This window comes from Geotrypetes seraphini, chromosome 1 (genome assembly GCF_902459505.1).
Source record: "Geotrypetes seraphini chromosome 1, aGeoSer1.1, whole genome shotgun sequence".
Taxonomy (NCBI): domain Eukaryota; kingdom Metazoa; phylum Chordata; class Amphibia; order Gymnophiona; family Dermophiidae; genus Geotrypetes; species Geotrypetes seraphini.
The window spans coordinates 344,395,538-344,420,305 of NC_047084.1; the positions used below are offsets into that span (position 1 = coordinate 344,395,538).

Here is a 24,768-nt window from a genome sequence, read left to right on the forward strand (position 1 = left end):
CGAACCCGCAAGGCTAGAGAAACAAAATGTTTCTGCCTTCACCAAGGAGCAGAAAGGCTCAAGCTTATATGGTATCCAGCATGGTTCAAATGTACTCTTAATTTTTATACTGGATCTAGATGAAATTTGGAATAGTTTATGACAAACCCTAGTAGCTCCAGCACCCAAATAGTTCTGCACATGGACTCAGACGCTCTCTCTAGATTTGTGCTCTTGACCAGCCTATCATCTAGAGAAACACATACATAACCAGCTTGCATACCGACGCTACCACCACTAGACATTTGGTGAAACACCCTAGGAGCAGACACGATGTCAAACAGCAGAATGCAGTACTGATAGAGGTGTTTCCCTTTTATAAATCTGAGATATTTCCTATGACTTAAGTATTGAAATATGGGTATAGGCATCCTTCAAGTCCAGAGAACATAGCCAATCTTTCTCCTGAATCATGGGAACAGGGTGCGCAGGGGAAGCATCTTGACCTTTTCTTTGACCAGATATTTGTTCAGGACTCTTAGGTCTAGGATGTGATAAAATCCCACTATTTTCTTCAGCACAAGGAAGCACTTGAAGTAAAATCCCTTCCCTTTTCCCCAGGTGGCAAGGGTTCAACTGCGCTGGTCATCAAAAGGGTGGAGATTTCCTAGAACAATACCTGCTTGTGCTGAAAGCTGAGAAAGCACAGTTACTTACCGTAACAGGTGTTATCCAGGGACAGCAGGCATATATTCTCACATGTGGGTGACGTCATCTACGGAGCCCCAGCGCGGACAGCTTTTCAAGCAAACTTGATTGAAGTTTCAAGTTTGCTACACTGCACCACGCATGTGCATGCCTTCTTGCCCACTAGAGGGCGTATCCCCACCTCGTGGTCCTCAGTTCCATAACCAGCAAAGAAGCCATCCCAGGGGAGGTGGGCGGGTTGTGAGAATATATGCCTGCTGTCCCTGGATAACACCTGTTACGGTAAGTAACTGTGCTTTATCCCAGGACAAGCAGGCATGATATTCTCACATGTGGGTGACCTCCAAGCCAACCAAAAAAGGGCAGGTGGGAGGAAGGCAATTTAGGAAAACAGGTTACGTAACACTGACTGGCCAAACCGGCCGTCGCTTCTGGACAAAGTGTCCAGACAGTAGTGGGAGGTGAACGTATGAACCGAATACCATGTGGCAGCTTTACATATGTCCTCCATAGGAGTAGACCGGAGGAAAGCAACAGAAGCTGCCATCGCCCGGACCTTATGCCCCGTGACTCGACCATGTGAGACCAGCCTGAGCGTAGCAAAAAGAAATACAAGCAGCTAGCCAGTTGGACAAGGTGCGCTTGGAAACAGGATGTCCCAGCCGATTAGGATCAAAGGACAAAAATAATTGAGGAAGCTTCCGATGAGACTTGGTACGTTGGAGATAAAAAGCCAACGCCCTCTTACAGTCCAGCGTGTGAAGCGCCGCCTCACCAGGGTGAGAGTGGGGCTTCGGGAAAAACACCGGAAGGACAATAGACTGATTGAGGTGGAAATCGGACACAACCTTAGGTAGAAATTTAGGATGGATGCGAAGAACCACCTTGTCATGATGGAACACAGTAAAGGGCGGGTCCGCAACCAAAGCCTGAAGCTCACTAATTCGGAAAGCAGACGTGAGCGCAAGTAAAAAGACCACCTTCCAAGTGAGAAACTTCGGAAGAGACTTGTCAATTGGCTCAAAGGGAGGTTTCATCAGCTGAGCCAAAACCACATTCAGATCCCAAACTACAGGAGGAGGTTTCAGAGGAGGATTAACATTAACTAAACCCCTCATGAAACGAACCACCAGAGGATGAAGAGAGAGAGAACGGCCCTCTAGATGTCGATGGAAAGCAGCAATAGCACTGAGATGCACCCGGATAGAAATCGTCTTTAGCCCAGACTTGGACAAATGCAGCAAATATTCCAGAACCGAGGACACCGGAACCAAACTCGGGTCCAGATGGTGCGAGGTACACCAGGATGAAAATCTGGTCCACTTCTGGGAATAACAAGGCCGAGTCGAGGCCTTACGCGAGGCTTCCAACACTTCCCTGACCGCCGAAGTCAGGGGGAGAGGAACCAAGCCGTCAGATGTAACGACTGAAGATTGGGATGCAACAGCGAACCCTGACTCTGAGACAGCAGAGAGGGAAAAACTGGCAGAAGTAGAGGCTCCCTGGCACCGAGTTGAAGGAGCAGGGAAAACCAGTGCTGACGAGGCCAACGTGGCGCTATGAGAATCATAGTTGCTCTGGATGACTTGAGGTGAACCAACGTCCTCAAGATCAGAGGAAAAGGAGGAAACGCATAAAGGAATCTCTCTCCCCAGTCGAGAAGGAAGGCATCCGCCTCGAGACGGTCCTGGGAGTAAATCAGGGAACAATAGAGGGGCAGTTTGCGAGTCTCGGGAGAAGCAAAGAGATCCACCTGAGGAGTCCCCCAGCGGTCGAAGACCTCGAGTAGGACTCGGGAGTTTAGCGACCACTCGTGCGGCTGGAGAAGACGACTGAGTTTGTCTGCGAGACAATTCTTTTCTCCCTGAATGTAGACCCCCCGCAGGAAGATGTTCTGGGAGGTCGCCCATTCCCAAAGGCGCAAGGCTTCCCGGCACAGGGACCAAGAGCCCGTTCCCCCTTGTTTGTTTACATAATACATTGCCACTTGGTTGTCCGTCCGTACCAGGACCACCTGATTTTGCAGCAGATGACAGAACGCTCGAGCCGCCAGGAAAATGGCGCAAAGCTCCAACATATTGATGTGACAAAGACGGTCCTCCACCGACCATAGACCGTCAAGGTGAGCCCCCCACGCGTACGCCGAAGAGTCCGTGGTCAGGACCTTGCGATGTGGAGGGACGAGAAAGAGCAAACCCCCGGAAAGATTGGAAGAGTTGATCCACCAACGGAGCGATCGTCTCAAGGAAGGAGTCACCGTTATAGGACGGGAGAGCGGGTCCCAATCTTGACGCCACTGTGAGGCCAAAGTCCACTGAGGGAGTCTCAGATGCAAACGGGCAAACGGTGTGACATGAACCGTCGAGGCCATGTGGCCGAGTAGAATCATCAGCCTGTGCGCAGAGACGGAGCGCAGCAGCGAAATCTGACGGCCCAGTCGAAGCAGAGTCTCCAGTCTCGACGAGGGAAGGGATTGAGCCGGGCACAGCTGTGATTTGGGAAAATTTACCTCGAACCCCAGACGTTGAAGGAAGATGATAGTCTGTCGGGTCGCTGAGGTAACCCCCTCCCTGGATGAAGCCTTGATCAGCCAATCGTCCAGGTAGGGGAAGACCTGTAGCCCCTGAGATCTCAGGGCAGCCGCGACCACCACCATACACTTCGTGAAGACCAGAGGGGACGAGGCCAGCCCGAAGGGGAGTACGCGATACTGGAGGTGCAATTCCCCCACCTGGAACCGTAAGAACTTGCGGAAGGCGGGATGCACCGGAACATGCGTGTATGCCTCCTTCAGATCCAGGGAGCACATCCAGTCCCCCGATTCTAACAGAGGGTACAGGGCTGGAAGGGACAACATACGGAACTTCTCCTGGACAAGAAACTTGTTGAGCCTCCGGAGGTCCAGAATGGGGCGTAAGTCCCCTGTCTTCTTCGGGACCAAAAAGTACCGGGCGTAAAACCCCCGTCCTCTTTGGTTCAGGGGTACCGGCTCCACCGCCCGAAGGCTCAACAAGGACTTGGCTTCCGACAGGAGAAGAGGAAGCTAGTCTCGACAGCCAAGAGAAGCCCCCGGCGGATGTTCCGGCGGCCTGGCTAAGAAGTTTAGCGAGTACCCCTCGGAGATGATCCGGAGCACCCAAGCATCCGACGTGATCTCGGCCCAGGCTGGAAGAAAGGCCTGCAATCGGCCCCCGAAAGGAAGGGGGTCCTTTGACAGTGCGGAGGGGGCCCGCCCCCAACCGCACAACACGTCAAAAAGACGGAGCGGGTTTAGACGCTCCCTGCGCCTGAGGCTTTGATTGGGACGCTCTGCCCTGTTGCTATGGACGCCAGGGCGGAGGCCTGGAGAAGGCCGGCGTCGACTTCTGCGGGTACCGCCGCGGAGGAGGTCTAAACGGCTTCTGCGGCGGGGCCCGGGGTTTAGGACGGACCAATGAGGCGATAGAGCACTCATGTTCAGACAAGCATTTGGTCGCCGCCTCCAAGGACTCATCGAACAACTCGGAGCCCACACAGGGAAGGTTGGCCAGACGTTCCTGCAAGTTCGGGTCCATGTCCAACGCACGAAGCCACGCGAGACGGCGCATCGCCACCGCAAAGGCGGATACGCGAGAGGCCAACTCAAAGGCATCGTAGACTGCGTGAAAGAGGTAGAGGCGCAGCTGGGATAGATTGGCCATAAAGGCGCCAAAATCCTCCTTATGGGAATCAGACATGACTCCATAATACCTGGGCAACGCCTTGACCATCTGCCTCAAATAGGAGGAGAAGGTGAATGCGTAATTAAGGACCCTGGCGGCCATCAAGGAGTTCGAATAGAGGCGACGACCAATCTTGTTCAGTGTCCGCCCCTCCCGCCCGGGGGGGTCGCAGCCGAGACCCGAGAAGGCTGGGACTTCTTCAACGCCGATTCCACCAGCAACGACTGGTGAGACAACTGCGCCTTATCGAAGCCCTTGCAGGGGACTGTGCAGTACTTCGACTCCATCTTAGACGGAACAGCTGTGACTGTAAGAGGGGAGTCCAAGTTCCTCAGGAAGGTCTGGTGTAGAACCTTGTTAAGAGGCAGCCGGGGGGTCTCTCTGGGAGGAGAGGGCAAATCCTGCTCCTCCAAAAACTGCTTTGAATATTGAGACCCTGACGCCAGATCAAGGTCCAAGGCTCTTCCCATATCCAGGACAAATCTGGAAAAGGAAGAGGGCTTCGAAGGAGGCGAGGGAGAACGAGAAGTCTTCGTCGCCAAGAAGGAAGGGGAAGCCTCACGGGAATAACGAGGCTCCCTCCCCGTGCCCGAACCCCAAGAGGCCGCACCAAGCGACTTCGACGGGGTCGGGGACCGGCCACGCCCCGAGGAACCCCTGCGGGAAGTCCCCGGGGTATGAGGGATCGAGGCACGCCCCCTCCGTCTCAGCGAGGAGTCCTCGAGTACTCAACCTCGGAGGAACAGAGAAGCCTCGGATTATCGAGGCGAAGCTCGGAGACCCGAAGGGTCTCGGCCCCGGTCGGCGAGGAGCGACCGCATCGTCGAGGAGAAACCCGTTGACGTTTGGGCTTCCTCGACCAACGTTTCGCCCGAGGCCGACCCGAGGGCGAGGAGCCCCGGGAGGACCTCGACGAGGTCGAAGAGGAAGAGATGCTCCGAACCCTCCGCCCCTTGTCCCGAAGCCGCACGCTCCGCTCAGGCTGGTCAGCCGAGGTCAAGGCCGAAGCCGTCCCGGGGGCCGAAGTCGAGGGAACCGAAACCGAGGCCACCGACGCCGGGGCCACCGAAGGCGGCTGGAGGTGCGCGAGGGCACTGGACAGCTCCGAGGTAATAAGCGCACGGAGTAAGTCCTGAAAGGCCGGTACCGCCATCATGGCAGGTAGCTCCGGGGCCGGCGGGTGCTCCCTCGAGGGCGACCTCGGTCTCAAGTATTCCCGCGGGGCACCAGACTTCGACGCTCGGGGCGGGGCCGAGGACGACCCACCCACCCCCGTCGATGATCCAGAGGATGGCTTCTTCGAAGCTAGAAGAGAAGAAGGAAGTGGGGACTTACCCTTCGTTGACTTCGGGGTCGAAGAGACCGGCTTCGACGAAGCGGGCTGTCGGGGCGAGGTCGAGGGAGACGAGGCCGAGGTCAAGGCCGGGGCCGACGTCGAGGCCTTCCCCGCCCCAGTGTCCACCGCAAAGAGCTCCGCCATCCTAGCGCGACGGCGGCGGAGGGCCCTGTTTTGAAAAGTAGAGCACCGAGTACAAGAATCCGTCGGGTGCTCAGGGCCCAGACAAAGCAAGCACCACCGATGAGGATCGGTAATTGAAAGGAGGCAATCGCACCGGGTGCACTTTTTAAAACCCGTCAAGGGACGGGACATGGACACGAAATCTGGCCGGGAACAAACGAGGTCCCGCGGCTACCAGGAGCCCCCGGAGCCGACGGAAGAAAATAAAAGATTTTTTTTTTTTTTTTTTTTTGACGGAACTTGATACACAATAAAAGAAAAAACCAAAATAAGCACAGCGACCGAGAAAAAAACCCTCAGCCGCGGTGTCAGAAGGCTAAACACGAAGAGCACAATTTCCACAGGGCTTCTGGCTCCGCGGAAAAGACTGAACTGAGGACCACGAGGTGGGGATGCGCCCTCTAGTGGGCAAGAAGGCATGCACATGCGTGGTGCAGTGTAGCAAACTTGAAACTTCAATCAAGTTTGCTTGAAAAACTGTCCGCGCTGGGGCTCCATAGATGACGTCACCCACATGTGAGAATATCATGCCTGCTTGTCCTGGGATAAATGATATTATCAGGGGCAATGTGGTGGACATTGATGCCAATTCAAAGTGTAACTGAGGCGAACTATTTGAAGTGCCCATTTGAAGAGCCCATTTGAAGAGCTTACAAGGAGCCACCATTGATTGTAAAAACTCAGCCTCCCTCCCCACTGGCAGGTTGCCCAGGACAGTTACTTTTACAGTGGCTATGCTCTGCTGGAGCCAGTGAAAAACTCATCCCCCTTTGATTGGGGAGCCAATTGGGACTTCTGCTAGCAGGGCCGACAGGGATGGGAATGCTGAGACTAGCAACAGGAGGGTAACTTATGATTTTGCGAATAGAAGGGATGCTGTCTTCCCCCCCCCTCCCCAAATATCTCCTCCTAGTTGAGGTGGTGGCAGTCGCAGGTTGCCAAGACAGGATTGAATGATATTTCTATGCTTCCTATCAGATCAGCCACTTCTTCCACTTTGTTCCCAAACAAGCTGTCTCAGAGGCAAGGTGCATCCGCAAGCCTCTCCTGAATCCTCTGTTCAAGGTCAGAGACCCACAACCATGAACATAAGAATTGCTGCTGCTGGGTCAGACCAGTGGTCCATCTTGCATCCCCACACTCGTAGCAGAGAGTCTAAAGGGATGTCAAAAATATCATATTTGCTCCTGGCCAAGTAGTTCCTGCACTGCAGCTGCTTTCTGGCCATCTGGTGAAGCTCCTCAGCCTGCTCCAGTGGGAGAGAATCAAACAAAGATTTCACGTACATGTTCATGTATATCTGACACATGTGAACAATGTGCACTGAAGCCTAATTAATCCAAGTATTCTCATCTCACTTGAGAGCAGATTCTACCACCAGAGAGTGGTGAGGACGCTGGGCCTTTTTGAATCCAGGAGCCTTCTGGACTCCAAGGAGTCCCTTAAGGGTGTAATGGTAATGTGACACCTTTCTTGAAAGGAGACTCATAATCCAAGACCTCTAACATCTCGGTCCTAGATGACTACTCTGTCTCCAACTTAAATGGGATGACGAAAGCCATTTCCTTGATAATATGAAGAGACTCTGGTGGAGACTTTCTTCTCTCCTGAGGTGATGACAGGTCAGATAGGATGCCATGTGAGGTGGAGAAGCAGCTTAGTGGCAGAGCTGCTGCCTCTGCATCCAGAGGTTATGGGATCAAATTGAAAGGGTGCTCCTTGTAGCCCTGGGCAAGTCACTTAATCCTCCATTGACCCAGATACAAAATAAGTACATGTATATATGTAATCTGCTTTGAGTGTGGTTGTATAACTACAAAAAAGCGGTATACAAGTCTCAATCCCTTTTCTTCAAGAAGCAATGTGAATCCTCAAGAGTGGTCTCTCCAAATCAGAGTGAGTGGAGAAAGGCTCAGCCTGCCTCAGACAGGTGAAACGATGTCCACACTTTCTAAAGCATTGCAGTACCATCCCTACCATTCAACTCAGAGGAGGCTTACAACCCCCTGACGTTGATAGCAGTGGTGCATGCAATAAGGCCAACTCCAGCACCCTTCGAGGCACCGGCATTGGGGCTCAGTGCACAGGCTCTTGTCAAGTTTCAGGCACTGCCGAGGTTCTGGGATAAATGTAAGAACAAACAAAGTAAATCCTGAGTAATATAAGGGGTATGGAGATTATTGCTCAGGATTAGTAAAGTACTGCCTTGGGATCTGGATAAATAACTCATGCACATCGAGTTTCACTTTAACCAGAAATTTTGCCCATACATACATAATTGTGATGTTTGAATAATCTCCTTTTTAAAGATCTCAATGTTTGCCCAATGTAGTATACTGGTAATTTACATTCTCAGAAGAACATGTGGTATAAGACTGTAATGGATATTTATCACCAGAATGGAGATCAATAAAACCATCTGTTTCCAACATAATTTCACAAATGAAACAATTTCCACATTTTTAATGAAAAATTCCTATTATTATACTATTGCCTATTTTGCCAGCTTCCCTAATCTCTGTAAACATTTCTTCATCGTCTGCTCATTCCCCCAGTTCTATTCAATCTGTTCATGCGCTTTCTCGGCAACATGAAATTCGACAACAACGAATGCATGTTATCATATGTGGATGTCATCCTTCTCATACCAACCACAAACAATTGGCCTGATACAACCCCAAAAATCTCAGACAGCACTGACAAGATACAAACATGGGCTACAATCAACAAGCTCAAATTGAATATGTCCCAAACCAAAATTCTCTGGTTTCACTTTCCATTACAGACAGCTCCAACAAGCATCATCCTTCCAGCAGGCACTATCATTGTGGTAGAAAGTCATCCAGAGTACTAGGCATCAAACTGGACTCTACATTATCCCTTGAATCACAAATCTCCAATCTCTGGAAGAAAACATCCTACACTATGAGACAACTGAGGCTCATCAGACCATACTTCCATCAATAACACTTTGACTACTTGTACAGATGCTGATCCTATCGCAACTAGACTACCGCAACTCCATCTACGCGAGTCTCGCCATCACCCTAACCCGCAAGCTGCAGCTCATACAAAACACAGGGATAAGACTCATTCAAGCTGAAAAAATGTGACTCCATCTCTATCTACCTCAAACAACTACACTGGCTACCTGTCCAAACCCAAATCAATTTCAAATTTCCTGCACAAGGTTCCACATACTCAACGGAAGCTCGGCAGCAGCACTTGTGCACACATTCCTTTCCACATGGTTCTCTTCATCCAAAAATCTCGACAAACTGCCATCAGCAAAAATCCTCAAGTACAAATGCATATTTAACATGATTTTCATGCATCTTGGCACAAAAACACAGAATGGCCTCCCTACAACCATCAGAACTGAACTAAATTACCTCACGTTTCATAAGAAGTTAAAAACCTACCTTTTCAACTCCACTTATTCTCCAACTACTAGCTCCCTCCAACCATCAGAACTACCTCATGTTTCATATGAAACCAAATAATTCCTATCCCTCTATAGAACTGTACTCCCCTTATTTATGGCAATGTATTGTCTTAAACTATCAAAATTTAAATTATAAGTTACAATTTCTCTATAGCACTGTATCTCAAACTGTGTGCCTCCTGAGATTCCAAGTGTGCCGTGGCACAATGAGGAGGAAGGGAGGCGCCTGCCAGCTGACTTCCCTACACGGTACAGCGCCACTGCTGCCCAATTCACTGAAGGCCTGCATGTTTCCCCCTTCTCTCTAGTGTCCTCCGGCTTCTCCCCTGGCCTCCCGGTCTCACCTTTAAAGCTAATTACAGCAGCCTGCAGAGGATCGCTGGTAGGTAAAATGATTTTTTCAATATAGTGATTGAAATGTGTCAGTTTTGAGAATTCATATCTGCTGTGTATATTGTGTGTATATGAAAATGAATGGAAAAAATTGCATTACAATTAGTAAAGGGGATGGGATCTGGGGCAGAGCTTCAGTGGGCCTAGGAAGGTCTGTGGTTGGGGTACTCAGTTGATATTTGTTAGACTTAGAGGGTACTTAGCTTGAAGTAGTTGATGCCAGTGCCTCTCCAGCCCTCTTCCCTGCTGGCACCCCCTACTGACGTCTCAGAGCACATCTGGAGGGCCTCTGCACATGGGACATTGACATGATGCAGAGGAGAAGCAGGAGAGTAGCAGATCGGGTAGGAGGAGAGAGGAGCTTAAGGGGAGGCAGAGGAGGGCGCTAGGAGCGCCGGACCACGTGGGTACATCTTCAGGGAAGCGGTGAGAGAAAGCTCCGCCCACCCCCAACGCGTCAGCGACTCACGACCGGGCTCCTCCAATAAAGGAGGCGAGCCAACGGGCGCAGCGCTGATCGGCTGCAGAGGAGAAGCAGGAGAGTAGCAGATCGGGTAGGAGGAGAGAGGAGCTTAAGGGGAGGCAGAGGAGGGCGCTAGGAGCGCCGGACCACGTGGGTACATCTTCGAGGAAGCGGCGAGAGAAAGCTCCGCCCACCCCCAACGCGTCAGCGACTCGCGACCGGGCTCCTCCAATAAAGGAGGCGAGCCAACGGGCGCAGCGTTGATCGGCTGCAGAGGAGAAGCAGGAGAGTAGCAGATCGGGTAGGAGGAGAGAGGAGCTTAAGGGGAGGCAGAGGAGGGCGCTAGGAGCGCCGGACCACGTGGGTACATCTTCGAGGAAGCGGCGAGAGAAAGCTCCGCCCACCCCCAACGCGTCAGCGACTCGCGACCGGGCTCCTCCAATAAAGGAGGCGAGCCAACGGGCGCAGCGTTGATCGGCTGCAGAGGAGAAGCAGGAGAGTAGCAGATCAGGTAGGAGGAGAGAGGAGCTTAAGGGGAGGCAGAGGAGGGCGCTAGGAGCGCCGGACCACGTGGGTACATCTTCAGGGAAGCGGCGAGAGAAAGCTCCGCCCACCCCCAACGCGTCAGCGACTCGCGACCGGGCTCCTCCAATAAAGGAGGCGAGCCAACGGGCGCAGCGCTGATCGGCTGCAGAGGAGAAGCAGGAGAGTAGCAGATTGGGTAGGAGGAGAGAGGAGCTTAAGGGGAGGCAGAGGAGGGCGCTAGGAGCGCCGGACCACGTGGGTACATCTTCAGGGAAGCGGTGAGAGAAAGCTCCACCCACCCCCAACGCGTCAGAGACTCGCGACCGGGCTCCTCCAATAAAGGAGGCGAGCCAACGGGCGCAGCGCTGATCGGCTGCAGAGGAGAAGCAGGAGAGTAGCAGATCGGGTAGGAGGAGAGAGGAGCTTAAGGGGAGGCAGAGGAGGGCGCTAGGAGCGCCGGACCACGTGGGTACATCTTCGAGGAAGCGGCGAGAGAAAGCTCCGCCCACCCCCAACGCGTCAGCGACTCGCGACCGGGCTCCTCCAATAAAGGAGGCGAGCCAACGGGCGCAGCGTTGATCGGCTGCAGAGGAGAAGCAGGAGAGTAGCAGATCAGGTAGGAGGAGAGAGGAGCTTAAGGGGAGGCAGAGGAGGGCGCTAGGAGCGCCGGACCACGTGGGTACATCTTCAGGGAAGCGGCGAGAGAAAGCTCCGCCCACCCCCAACGCGTCAGCGACTCGCGACCGGGCTCCTCCAATAAAGGAGGCGAGCCAACGGGCGCAGCGCTGATCGGCTGCAGAGGAGAAGCAGGAGAGTAGCAGATCGGGTAGGAGGAGAGAGGAGCTTAAGGGGAGGCAGAGAAGGGCGCTAGGAGCGCCGGACCACGTGGGTACATCTTCAGGGAAGCGGCGAGAGAAAGCTCCGCCCACCCCCAACGCGTCAGCGACTCGCGACCGGGCTCCTCCAATAAAGGAGGCGAGCCAACGGGCGCAGCGCTGATCGGCTGCAGAGGAGAAGCAGGAGAGTAGCAGATCGGGTAGGAGGAGAGAGGAGCTTAAGGGGAGGCAGAGGAGGGCGCTAGGAGCGCTGGACCACGTGGGTACATCTTCAGGGAAGCGGCAAGAGAAAGCTCCGCCCACCCCCAACGCGTCAGCGACTCACGACCGGGCTCCTCCAATAAAGGAGGCGAGCCAACGGGCGCAGCGCTGATCGGCTGCAGAGGAGAAGCAGGAGAGTAGCAGATCGGGTAGGAGGAGAGAGGAGCTTAAGGGAAGGCAGAGGAGGGCGCTAGGAGCGCCGGACCACGTGGGTACATCTTCGGGGAAGCGGCGAGAGAAAGCTCCGCCCACCCCCAACGCGTCAGCGACTCGCGACCGGGCTCCTCCAATAAAGGAGGCGAGCCAACGGGCGCAACGCTGATCGGCTGCAGAGGAGAAGCAGGAGAGTAGCAGATCGGGTAGTAGGAGAGAGGAGCTTAAGGGGAGGCAGAGGAGGGCGCTAGGAGCGCCGGACCACGTGGGTACATCTTCGGGGAAGCGGCGAGAGAAAGCTCCGCCCACCCCCAACGCGTCAGCGACTCGCGACCGGGCTCCTCCAATAAAGGAGGCGACCCAACGGGCGCAGCGCTGATCGGCTGCAGAGGAGAAGCAGGAGAGTAGCAGATCGGGTAGGAGGAGAGAGGAGCTTAAGGGGAGGCAGAGGAGGGCGCTAGGAGCGCCGGACCACGTGGGTACATCTTCGGGGAAGCGGCGAAAGAAAGCTCCACCCACCCCCAACGCATCAGCGACTCGCGACCGGGCTCCTCCAATAAAGGAGGCGAGCCAACGGGCGCAGCGCTGATCGGCTGCAGAGGAGAAGCAGGAGAGTAGCAGATCGGGTAGGAGGAGAGAGGAGCTTAAGGGGAGGCAGAGGAGGGCGCTAGGAGCGCCGGACCACGTGGGTACATCTTCGGGGAAGCGGCGAGAGAAAGCTCCGCCCACCCCCAACGCATCAGCGACTCGCGACCGGGCTCCTCCAATAAAGGAGGCGAGCCAACGGCGCACAGCCGTTCGGCGCGCAGCGAAGGCGAGCGGCAAAGGCACTCGCCTTAGCGTGAGCACCTTTGCGGAGAGCCTTGAGAGCCAAACTACACTCGACTAAGGATACCTTAGTGCAGCAACCTATCCCTTTACCCTAGACCACCCCTAATCACACTATCCCTCATACTTAAATCACATCTCTCACACTAACTCACACTCAGCCACCCTTTCAGATACCCTCAGCTCTTAACTTCTTATCCTCTCAGACACCCAAATCTTTCATAATATCGCACTAGCTCTCAGTAGGATTTTTCTAACTCTCTTTCTTTTCTTTTTCTAATTTACTGACAGGCAAACCTAATTCACAACTTGAAAATGGCAGGGAGGACTAGAAGCGCCAAGGCTACAATCAAATCCAGCATGCCAGCCACCATGGGGATCCAGGAGGAGATTACGGACGGCGTGCAGAGGGAGGAGGACTCTGGACGGTGGACAGAGGTCTCCGTGCAGACCGAATCCATCCCCCGGCACTACACTACAGTCTCCACGCAGACAGAGGAGGCCGCTCAGCTGGATGGAGCCATCATGCAGGAACTGTGGATCCTCAGGGAGGAGGTGGTTCACCTGAGAAGCATCCGAGAGGATGAAGCCTACATCGACGGAGTCGTTCAGGAGCTGTCCCAAATTACAGAGTAGACCCATGACAAGTCCATTCTCGAGACGCCCAAATCATCAGCTTTGAAGCCAACATTTGGGATAAAGGAAATGGCTGGCGGCAATGACACCTGGCAGTTGGTGACCTCTTCCACAGGTAAACATAGAATATCCCCCCCCCCCCTTTTTCAATCTCTTCATCCTCTTCTTTTTCTTCTCAACAGGCCAACCCTACATCAACCACTCAACTCGTCCTAAAGAACAGATTTCAGATTCTTCAGGAAGAAGCTGCCGACAAAGTACAGGAGCAGACCCTGCACGAAGAACTCGAAGAACAGGAGCAGGCCCAACACGCAACTCCATCTGCTAACCGACTTCCCCCCCCACAACGGAAGAAGCGCAGAGTTATAGTCATTGGGGACTCCATGCTGAGGGGCACCGAGGGACCAATCTGCAGACCAGATGCACACTCACGGGAGGTTTGCTGTCTGCCTGGAGCCAAAATACGGGATGTCACCACCAGCCTAGGTAAACTACTTACACCTCATGACCATTTTCCTATGCTTCTTATCCATATAGGTACGAATGACACTGCCAGGAACACCCCGGAGACCATCACCAGAGACTTCGGAGCCTTGGGAGAGAGGCTGAAGCAGACGAGTGCGCAGGTAGTCTTCTCATCAATCCTCCCAGTTAGAGGCAAGGGAAGAGCCAGAGAAGAATGCATCCTGAGAACGAACGAATGGCTACAAGGATGGTGTCGAGATATGAACTTCGGATTCCTGGATCATGGAGAGGCGCTGCAGGGACTACAGGGACCAGACGGACTCCATTTGGCCAGCAGAGGTAAGAACATCTTCGGACACCGATTAGCCCGCCTGCTTCGCAGGGCTTTAAACTAGGTAAGTTGGGGGAGGGGACCTACTCATATACTGGGGGGGAAAGGAACTATCCTGATGGGACGAGTCGACACTCTGTTTCTGAGGTAAGGACCCACTTTGCAAACAGTTCTCTAGGAGCCACACAGACTCAGACAGGAATAGCCTTACAGGGACTCAGCAAACACAAAGTGTGGAGGGCCATGTATGTTAATGCACACAGTTTAGGTAATAAAATTCTAGAACTGGAAACTGAAATAGGAGATGCCAACCTGGACGTGGTGGCAATATCCGAGACTTGGTTCACAGACGCACATGGGTGGGATATGGCCATACCGGGGTACAATCTACTTCGTCAGGTTAGGTGGAGGGGTAGCACTATACATTAAAGAGGACATCAAAACCACCAGGATCTCTGATGTCAAGTACACCGGGGAGTCCCTCTGGGTAAACCTGGCAAGAGGTGGCAAAAAATGCCTGTATCTTGGTGTGGTATACAGACCTCCAAGACAACAGGAAGACATGGACGCAGAATTAATTGAAGACATAGAGAATATAACTCTACGGGGCGACACTGTACTGCTAGGGGACTTCAACATGCCTGATGCAGACTGGAACACATTTCAGCAACAACCAGCAGCAGCAGGAGGCTTTTGACCTCCATAAAAGGAGTACATCTCAGACAGATGGTAACAGAGCCCACTAGGGACCAGGCGATCCTAGACCTGGTACTCACCAACGGGGAAAGCGTCTCAGAGGTCTCAGTAGGAGATACGCTAGCCTCCAGCGACCATAACATGATATGGTTCAACCTTGGGAAAGGATCCCCTAAATCAATTACAAAAACAAAGGTACTCAATTTCCGGGGCACCGACTTCACACGCATGGGAGATTTCGTTCATCAGACGCTGCAGGACCAAGCAGAGACCGGCAATGTGGAAACTATGTGGTTGTACCTGAAATCATCCATACACGAAGCAACTAATCGCTACATAAAATCAGTAGATAAACGACAAAGAAACAACAAACCCCAATGGTTCACTGAAGAGATCTCGCACCTCATTAAGGAAAAGAAAAAAGCATTTCTTTCCTACAAACGTACGCAGAGAAAAGAAACTAAAGTAGAATATAAGACCAGATCTGCAGCGGTCAAAACAGCAGTTAGGGAGGCCAAACTTCGAGTGGAAGAATCTCTGGCAAAAAACATTAAAAAAGGGGACAAATCCTTCTTTAGGTATATCAGTGATAGGAAAAGGAACACAGACGGTATAGTACGCCTTAGACAACTGGACGGAAACTACGCAGTGGCGGACTCCAAAAAAGCAGAACTACTAAATGAATATTTCTGCTCAGTCTTCACCTGCGAGGCACCAGGACACGGACCACAGTTGAAAGTAAAACAAGGCGTGGATGACCCGTTTCAGAATTTTGAGTTCACACCTGGGGACGTCTACAACGAACTGGCAAGGCTCAAGGTAAGCAAAGCCATGGGACCGGACAATTTACACCCAAGAGTGCTCAGAGAATTGAGAGATGTTCTGGCGGAACCGTTGGCAGTGCTCTTCAATCTCTCACTAAGTACGGGGAAAGTTCCGTTGGACTGGAAAACTGCCAACGTCGTTCCTCTACATAAAAAGGGTTGCAAGGCTGAGGCTGCGAACTATAGACCGGTAAGCCTCACCTCAATAGTGTGTAAACTCATGGAAACACTAATTAAGTATAAATTAGATACGATCCTGAACGAGGAAAATCTCCGGGATCCCAGTCAACATGGATTCACCAAAGGTAGGTCATGCCAGTCCAATCTTATCAGCTTCTTTGACTGGGTAACAAAAAGACTGGACTCAGGCGAGTCCTTGGACGTTGTGTACCTGGACTTCAGCAAAGCGTTTGACAGCGTCCCACACCGCAGGCTGCTGAACAAGATGAAATCGATGGGATTAGGAGAGACTCTAACTACATGGGTCAAAGATTGGCTTTGTGGCAGACTTCAGAGGGTGGTGGTTAATGGTACCCTCTCTAAAATGTCGGAAGTGACTAGCGGAGTGCCACAGGGTTCAGTCCTGGGCCCTCTCCTCTTCAACATATTCATTGGGGATCTGACTCAAGGGCTTCAAGGCAAGGTAACCTTATTCGCTGATGACGCCAAACTATGCAATATAGTAAACGACTATAATCTAAAGGATGCTATGGAGCAAGACCTGCGTACTCTAGAAAGTTGGTCCTCAATCTGGCAGCTGGGCTTCAACGCCAAGAAATGTAAGGTCATGCATCTCGGTAACAGAAATCCTTGCAGAACTTACACCCTGAATGGAGAAACTTTAACCAGAACTACGGCAGAACGAGACTTAGGAGTAATCATCAGTGCTGATATGAAAGCTGCCACTCAAGTGGAGAAGGCTTCATCTAAAGCACGGCAGATGATAGGTTGTATCAGGAGAAGCTTCGTCAACAGGAAGCCTGAAGTCATGATGCCATTGTACAGAGCCATGGTGAGACCTCATCTGGAATATTGTGTGCAATTTTGGAGGCCACATTACCGTAAAGATGTGCTCAGAGTTGAATCAGTTCAGCGGACGGCCACCAGGATGGTCTCGGGGCTAAAGGGTCTCCCGTACGAGGAAAGACTGAGCAAATTGCAGCTCTACTCTCTCGAGGAGCGTAGGGAAAGGGGAGACATGATTGAGACATTTAAGTACATCACGGGACGGGTTGAGGTGGAAGATGATATCTTTCTCCTGAAGGGACCCTCAACCACAAGAGGTCATCCGCTCAAACTCAGAGGAGGGAAGTTTCGTGGAGACACCAGGAAACACTTCTTTACGGAGAGAGTGATTGAGCACTGGAACAAGCTTCCAATGCAGGTGATCGAGGCACGCAGCGTCCCAGACTTCAAGAATAAATGGGATACCTATGTGGGATCCCTACGAGGGTCAGCCAAAGGATAGGATCACTAGGGTATAGACTTGAAAGAGCGGGTCAGTAGAAAGGCAGTATTACAATTAGACTTAAAAGGGAGGGTCGATGGTGTGGGCAGACTTGATGGGCTGTAGCCCTTATCTGCCATCATTTTTCTATGTTTCTATGCGTTATGTCATCACAGCGACGTCCACGCACTTCTGGGTGCCTCAAGCCATGGCCACTACTTTTAGTGTGCTCCGGCTCTACAAAGTTTGAGAGATATTGCTCTATAGAATTGTATCCTCCTTTAATTATTGCAATGCACCATTTTGGCTACCTATAACTTCAAATTGTAAGTTGCCTTGAATCCGTTTGGACATAGTGCGACTCAGAAATGCCAAATTAGCATTCCTATTTACAACTTATTCAGTAGTTGACATGGATAATTTGTAATCTTTAAAATCTATCTACTCTGTATTTAAGGACACTTGGTCAACTATGGTCTCTACTGTAACCTTGCTAATGGGATAATCTCTCTTTGTTTTGGTGGTATCTTTTAAAAAAGATATCTTGTTCTGAACCATGCACTTTTGAGCAACTCTTGGCCTCCTGAGTCCCTGATTTTGTGAACTGTTGAAGCTTTTACTACTACTTATGGACTCTATTTCTTTTTTTATTTGGCTTTATTTGATAAACACATTTATACTTTGTGTTGAGTTTGAAATAAGACCTATTGCCTCTAGATGTCCTAAATTCTTACCATCAAGAGCAGTAAAGTAATCCACAAGTAGCTGACATTTCATTATTGTCCTATCCACAGTAAACAAAGTTGAAATTTATAACTTTGACCATTAAAGACCCCTTCAATGACTTAATAATTTCCAAGTAGGAGTGGACAAAGAACTTTCCTGCACACAAGTGTAGAATATGAAGCTTCATATTCTATACTTGTGTACAGGAAAGTTATAGATTTACCCCTTCTGTGTGTTCTTTAATAATTTCCTGGCTCATTAGACCAGTGCTTCTCAACCCTGTGCTAGCGAATATTTTGCTAGTCAGATTTTCAGGATCACCACATGAAAATGCATCAAATAGATTTGCATATATAATGAGTCTCTGAAGCATGTAAATTGATACCATGCAAATTCATTGTTAATCCTAAAAACCCAACTGGTTAGGTGTGCCTCCAGAAGACAACTGAGCAGCACTACGATAATATCCAGCAGAAGGGGCAACAGAACACTTCCACTTTCTCAGCATGTTGGCAAAGTTAGGGCTTCTGTATTCTTGCTCACCTTGGGATAAGCATAAATTGCGGGGAGTCGCGTGATGACGCGCTGCTGAGCTGTGGCTCTCTGCCTGAGCTCCTCTCTCTCCCCGCTCCTTCCTCTTTTTTTCTCGGCATGAAGTGTCCAATTTACCCTTGCTCTAATTTACCCTTGCCAGCGCTGCTTCGCTGCGGGAATCGGCTGGAGTGCAATTTGGATCGAACAGAGGGGTGTTATGCCCGCTAAGATACCACGGCCGCCAAAACTTCAGCAGACCACGCTCTCGCCAAAAATGGCGTCGGAGGGGAATCCGGCGCAAACAACTGTTACCTTGCAGGAGGAGACACTGCAGGAACTTACCAGACATCTGTCTGCCCTTATCGATGATAAACTTGCCAAATTTCAGGCTTCCGTTGACGAACTGAAAAATTGCATGAAAAGGCACGGTTCTCAACTTACCCAGCTGGAACAGAGAGTGTCAGCACAGGAGGACTGTGGTAACCAGGATGCTACTCACCTGCATGCCCTGGAGACCCAATGCTCTAGTCTGTAAGCCAAATTAGAGGACCAGGAGAACCGCGGAAGAAGAAATAACCTGAGAGTCCTCGGATTACCGGAACGGGTTCGGGAGGCGAATCTTTGGAACATCATGGAACAGTGGCTGCCAACTCAGGTGGGCCTGGATATGGCGGAGGCCCGAGCGGTGGTGGAGCGGGTGCACCGTATTGGGCCCTTCTGGCAAGGAGAGCCTAAACCTCGCCCTGTGATTGCCCGGTTCTTAAATGAGGCGCTCAAGGATAGCATTTTGGCCCTGTACAGGAAGGCGGGCTCTTTGGAGTATGAGGGTGCCAAATTGCTCTTAATGACTACTCGCCGGCTGTGGCCGCAAGCCGTCACGCTTTGGCCCCTTATTGTGCTGAATTGCGTAACTGGGGGTTCCACTTCACTGTATTGTTTCCAGCGAAGGTTTGTATCCATGCGGAGTCTGGCCCTCATCAGTCCAACACCCTGGCGGATCTAAAGCTTTACACGGAGGGCTTTCATGGAGTGGCGGCTCCATGACCTGAATTTGACTGAGGCCGCAGGGCCTGAGCGCGAGCTGTTCTTTGGAATGTGTTTTCCTGCTGTCACCTTTGGATTTGGCTCCTTTTTGATTGGTTCACCCCTGGTACATCTGTGCTGCGGTTCTTGGGACTTCTTCATCGCTGGTGCCCTCAGCTCTTGGGACGGACTGTGGCTGAGTGGAGAGCAGACTTCCCTTATACCTCGGCCATTTTTTCCTATTCCACATGCAGAGTTACTGTATTCTGTTCTGCTTCTGGGCTGAGCACGGATGGCTGTGTTTGCTTGCAGGAGATGGACCCTATCTTTTGGTGGATTGCCTGTGTGGGTGGACTGTCACTGCCATAGGGCCCAGTGGAGCGGAGTGGAGATGGCTACCGGGGGCAGTTGGGTGGTATCTGGGGGACCCCAGGTGTTCTATTGTGGGATGCCTGGCGCTCTGTTGTAGGTCACTGGAGTGTCCCCAGCTGGCCTCTTGCTCTGTACTTGTTGCTTCTCTCTTGTCTTTCTTTTATCTCCCCTGGGTTCTAACAGGGGGGGGGGTTGCTGTTTCCTTATTTACTTTTTTTTACCTGCTGGGTATTTTTATCCTCCATGTTAACTCTTCCTGATTGGGGTGTTCATATGGGAACTTTTCTGATGGTTTTATAGCTGTCCTTTCTTCATGCTGATCTATCTATTGGGTCTTCTTTTGGATTGGGAGGGGGGGGGAGGTTGGAAGTGGGCATTTCTTATTTTAATCTGGTTGGGGGAGGGGGTAGCTGGTAGTAGTGGGGGAAGGGGTGTGGTAGAGTTTGTATGGGACATGCTTGGTGTTGTGGTGGGCTATGTTTGTATTAGGGTTTGGGTTGTTTGACTGGACGGTGAGAGCGGGGAGGCAGGAGAGGGTGAGGGGGTTGGTAACCCTCAGCGACTGGGGTTTCTCCTTTTTCTTTTCCTGGGGGCTTGGCTGAGAGGCCCCCTGGGGAAACTGTTTGCTGTTTTTCTTTCTACTGATTGTTCTTTGCCTTTCTCATGGCTATGGTTGACCTGACATATTACTCTCAACGTAGCTGGCCTTCATTCACCAATCAAACGTAAGAAGGTGTTATCCTTTTTGAAGAGGGAGAAGGCTTCTGTGGCATTTCTGCAAGAGACACACCTTACCTCTGGTGAGCATTCCAAGTTGGTGTGGGATTGGGTTAGGGGATGCTGCCTATTCCTCATACAATTCTAGACAAAGGGGTGTTGTTATTCTTATCCACAAAACTGTAGTAGCGGTCCCACATAGGATTATCACGGATCCTCAGGGTCGTTATGTTCTTTGGGCTGGCACCCTCCAGGATCGACCCGTAGTACTGTGCAATATTTATGGCCCGAACATTTATGCTCACTCTTTTTTCCACAGTTTTAGCCCAACTGGTAGCGCTGCCCAATTATGAACTTATAGTTGCAGGGGACTTTAATATTCCTAGTGACCCTTCCACTGACTGTAAACCTCCTCAGGTGGTGCGGAGCACCAATGAAAGGCTTGGGGTAAACTTTCTGATGGGCGAGTTAGGCCTTGTGGATGTCTGGCGGGTTTATCATCTGGGAGAGGTAGACTTCACTTTTTACTCTGGGGTGCACCACTCTCATTCTAGGCTGGATTATATCTTGTTGCCATCCCAGTCAATTGGACGAGTGGTGCGCTCCCATATCATTAATGTTCCCTTCAGTGATTATGCAGCTATTACTATCACTTTGAAATGGCAGGGCCCTGCCTCTGATCGTATCTGGCGCCTTAATCCTACACTCTATCTAGACAAAACCTTTCATACATATCTTGCTGAGGAATGGGATCAATTCTGCCTCACCAATATAGGAGAGGAAGTCTCAGACACTATCTTTTGGGAGGCTGCTAAGGCGTACCTTTTGGGACGGATTATCGCCTACATGGTCAGAGGAGGTGACGGGACGCAGCCCTAGTGTTGCTTGCCCAACAATTGCATCTTAGTAAGCAGACCCTTATTTCACAGCCATCGGAGGCTTCCCATGCCGAGTATCTTAGTCTGCGTAAACAAATTGATGCCATATTTACAGAGCGCGCTATGTCCCATATTGATGTTTATAAGTTCCGGTTGTATCGGTGGGGCAACAAGGCCGGTAAGCTTCTGGCTAACTTGGTGCGGCCGTTCCGAAAGGCCACCTGCATTTCCCGCATCAAGGACGGTTATCATACTGTTCATACAGAAGAGGCAGCGATCCAAGATCAATTTGTTCGCTTCTATAAGGATCTTTACGGACCAGGTCCCTACAATCTGGAGGCTAGAGACTCCTTTTTTCGTGATCTTGCTCTAACTCAGGTGTTGGCCTCTCAATTACAACTGATAAATGCCCCGATTTCTTGCGATGAGGTTCAAGTGGCGGTGGGGAAGCTGAAGCTGGCGAATACTTCCGGTCCTGATGGTATGGGGCATGAGTTTTACAAAATTTTGAACACTCGGATAGGGCCCACCTTGGTTGCCATGTTTGCTGACATGCAGAAATCTGGGCGTAATCTCCCTGAACAAAGCCACGCTCATGTCGTGGTTTTACCTAAACAGGGAAGAGATGCTGAACTGGTGGGGTCTTATTGTCTGATTTCTTTATTAAATCAAGATATGAAGATCCTTACCTCGATTTTGGCGAACTGGTTGGCGCAAGTAGTACCCTCCCTGGCCCATGTTAATCAAGTTGGCTTTGTTCCCGGGCGCTTTGCTTCCTCTAATATCATACGGGCCTTGGTAGCACTCGGGGAGGGTGCGGGACGGGCGGGATACGATCTTTTGGCCAGCTTGGATGCTGAGAAGGCCTTTGATAAGGTAACCTGGCCTTATCTTTTTTGGATCGTGCAACAATTCGGTATTTTAGGGCCCTTTCATCAGTGGATAGTTAGTCTTTATACCGCCCCCACGGCACAGTTGCTTATCAATAAATGTCGAACTGCACCCTTCTCGCTTTATCGGGGTACCCTCTTTCTCCACTTCTATTTATTCTTTCTTTGGAGTCGCTGGCCCACAAGATTCGGCATAGCCCGGACATTCGGGTCGGTCCTGAAGAGTGTAAGATAACCCTTTTTGTGGCGACATGGTGTTTGTGAGTAAGGCACAAGAGACGATCCCCCGTTTGTCAGGTCTCTGCATCAATTTTGGTAAATCTGAGGCTTTGCCTATATCCTCTCCGTGTGCTTCGTGTTCTGATCCGGCTTTTCCGTTTCGTTGGGCGAGCAGGGCACTTAAGTATCTGGGCATTTTCTTACTGCGGATTGGCCCACTGTTTATCAACGCAACATCTCTGCCAAGCTACAGAGCTTACTGGATTATTGTACCCGCTGGGGGGGACTTGCCTCTTTCTCTGTCTAGGAGAATTGCCCTGGTAAAGATGGTCCTCTTTCCCAAGCTTTTTTACCCCCTGCAGATGCTCCCTCTGTGGCTTAGGCCCACCAACGAATGCTCTTATCGGTCCTTTATAAGCTCTTATCTGGCACCGTAGGAGAGCGCACACAGGATGGTGGAAGCTTACCCAGAGCAAGGATAGTGGAGAGCTGGCCCTACCGGATCTTCGCTTATATAATATAGCCGCTTTTATGCGCTGGATTCACAAACTTTTCACCGAGGCTCGCTTTGCCATTCAGGACTCTTTGACTCCTGGGTGACTCCTTATGCCGAGCTGGCGTGTCTGACCTGCCCTCAGTGGCAGCGCACTCTTCTGGGCCTCAACTCTGTTTGGTTACTTCCATTGTGGAGGGCACTGAACTTGTGGAGGCATTGGGTTGGTAAGGGGGCAGGGTAACTGGGCTTTCCGGATTCTCAGCCATAACCCTGACTTTCTGCTGGAGTGGGGGCCCTAGGGGTGTTGCGGCATGATTTGGCTTCCGTCTCTGCTTGGGTCATGTGACTCTGGTGGGCCCTGCTCCCTTTGTCTTTCCTACCTATGATACCCTCTGCACCACCTGGGCTCTGCCTAATATGCCTTTTGCATACCTGCAGCTGCGCTACTACTACTTGGACCACCTATGCCGTTGCCCGGGAGGTGGTTCCTTTTTAAAAGTGGACTAGATATTTTTGTCTCTCCCTCCTGATCTCAACTCTTTGTCCTTCTGGTATGGGACAGCGCGGGCGGAGAGGGAGTACACCCAGCTGCCTATTTTAGCATCTAAATGGTCGCTGGCGTTGGGGAAGGAGACCGCCCCGGAGGTACTTAAAAGCATAAATTGCATTTTTTTTCTTTAATATATTTTGGTGACTATGATACTAAAAAAAAAAAAAAAAAGGTTAGATGTGCATCAATGTTTCTATCTGTAAGTAGGCTGCACCAACAGGAGGGTCATTCGCCACAGATTTACCCTATTTGTAATATCACATTTATTTCCAATTTCTTCACTTTATCTCATTGCTAGCATTTATTTAGAGGGTATTAGCACATAAACAGTACATTTTACTATTATCCCTTATACCAGAAAATTCTTCATAAGTTCTGGTTTTCTCTTGCTTACTCACTTGGGTTTTGCTGCTCCTCCTCCTACCACCATTCTGTTGCTCAAGCCCCTTTGCTCTTCATCATTTCAGCACATTCTTCCCCATCATATCTCGATTCTTTTTTTTCTTGCCTAGCTTCTTTCACTTCCCTCAGGTATATGTGATAAATACAGAGGATCTCTAAGGGATAGGAAGGAATAGTAGATGGCATGAATGGGCAGTCTAGGTAGGCTAGTGATCTCTATTTTTGAAGTGAGGGTCACATTGGCAAAAAGAACATGAGACCCAGTACCAGTGTAGGTGATAAGGGGGAAGGGAGGGCTCTCCAATGATGCAATTGCTCAGGTTTACTCAAAGCAATATGTGTAAATGTTCCAGATTCCTCCCATTCAACCCATCTTGTTTCTCCAATCAACATTTTCCCCAAACTCTTAGCCAATACACAATTTCCTCAACCCTACCCCAATCAGTTCAATTCTCACTAGCCTTTCTTCCTAGTCAGCTGTCATTATCCTGTCTCCAATCTGCCCAAGCTACATCTCCAAACTAGGCAGAGGCAGAACAGCTGGGATTCAGTCCTGCCTGATCCCATTACACACCAAAGAACTTTGAAGGTAGGGAGCAGTTCTAGAGGATGGAAGGGATGTTTTATGGGGGATAATTTGTGTTGGGGGTGATGCTTAATTTAGAAGGGCATCAGGAGTGGAGCATGATTTAGGGTTGTGGTCTCAGGAGACACAATACAGCCCCTTTAAGATATAGCCCAGAAGCAGTGA

At 50.9% G+C, this 24,768-nt stretch overlaps 1 protein-coding gene across 6 annotated transcripts in view; it reads right to left on the reverse strand.

Moving 5' to 3' along the window:
• Positions 1-24,768, reverse strand: part of LIN54 (lin-54 DREAM MuvB core complex component) — a 227,385-nt gene that overhangs the window by 128,327 nt on the left and 74,290 nt on the right. For 4 of the 6 annotated variants that reach the window (XM_033962726.1, XM_033962717.1, XM_033962711.1 and 1 more), the window contains one exon: positions 24,014-24,172. The exons of the other annotated variants lie outside the window; for them this stretch is intronic. The gene's annotated coding sequence lies outside the window, so the exon portion shown is untranslated. The remainder of the gene's footprint in view (positions 1-24,013; positions 24,173-24,768) is intronic. 6 annotated transcript variants of the gene reach the window in all.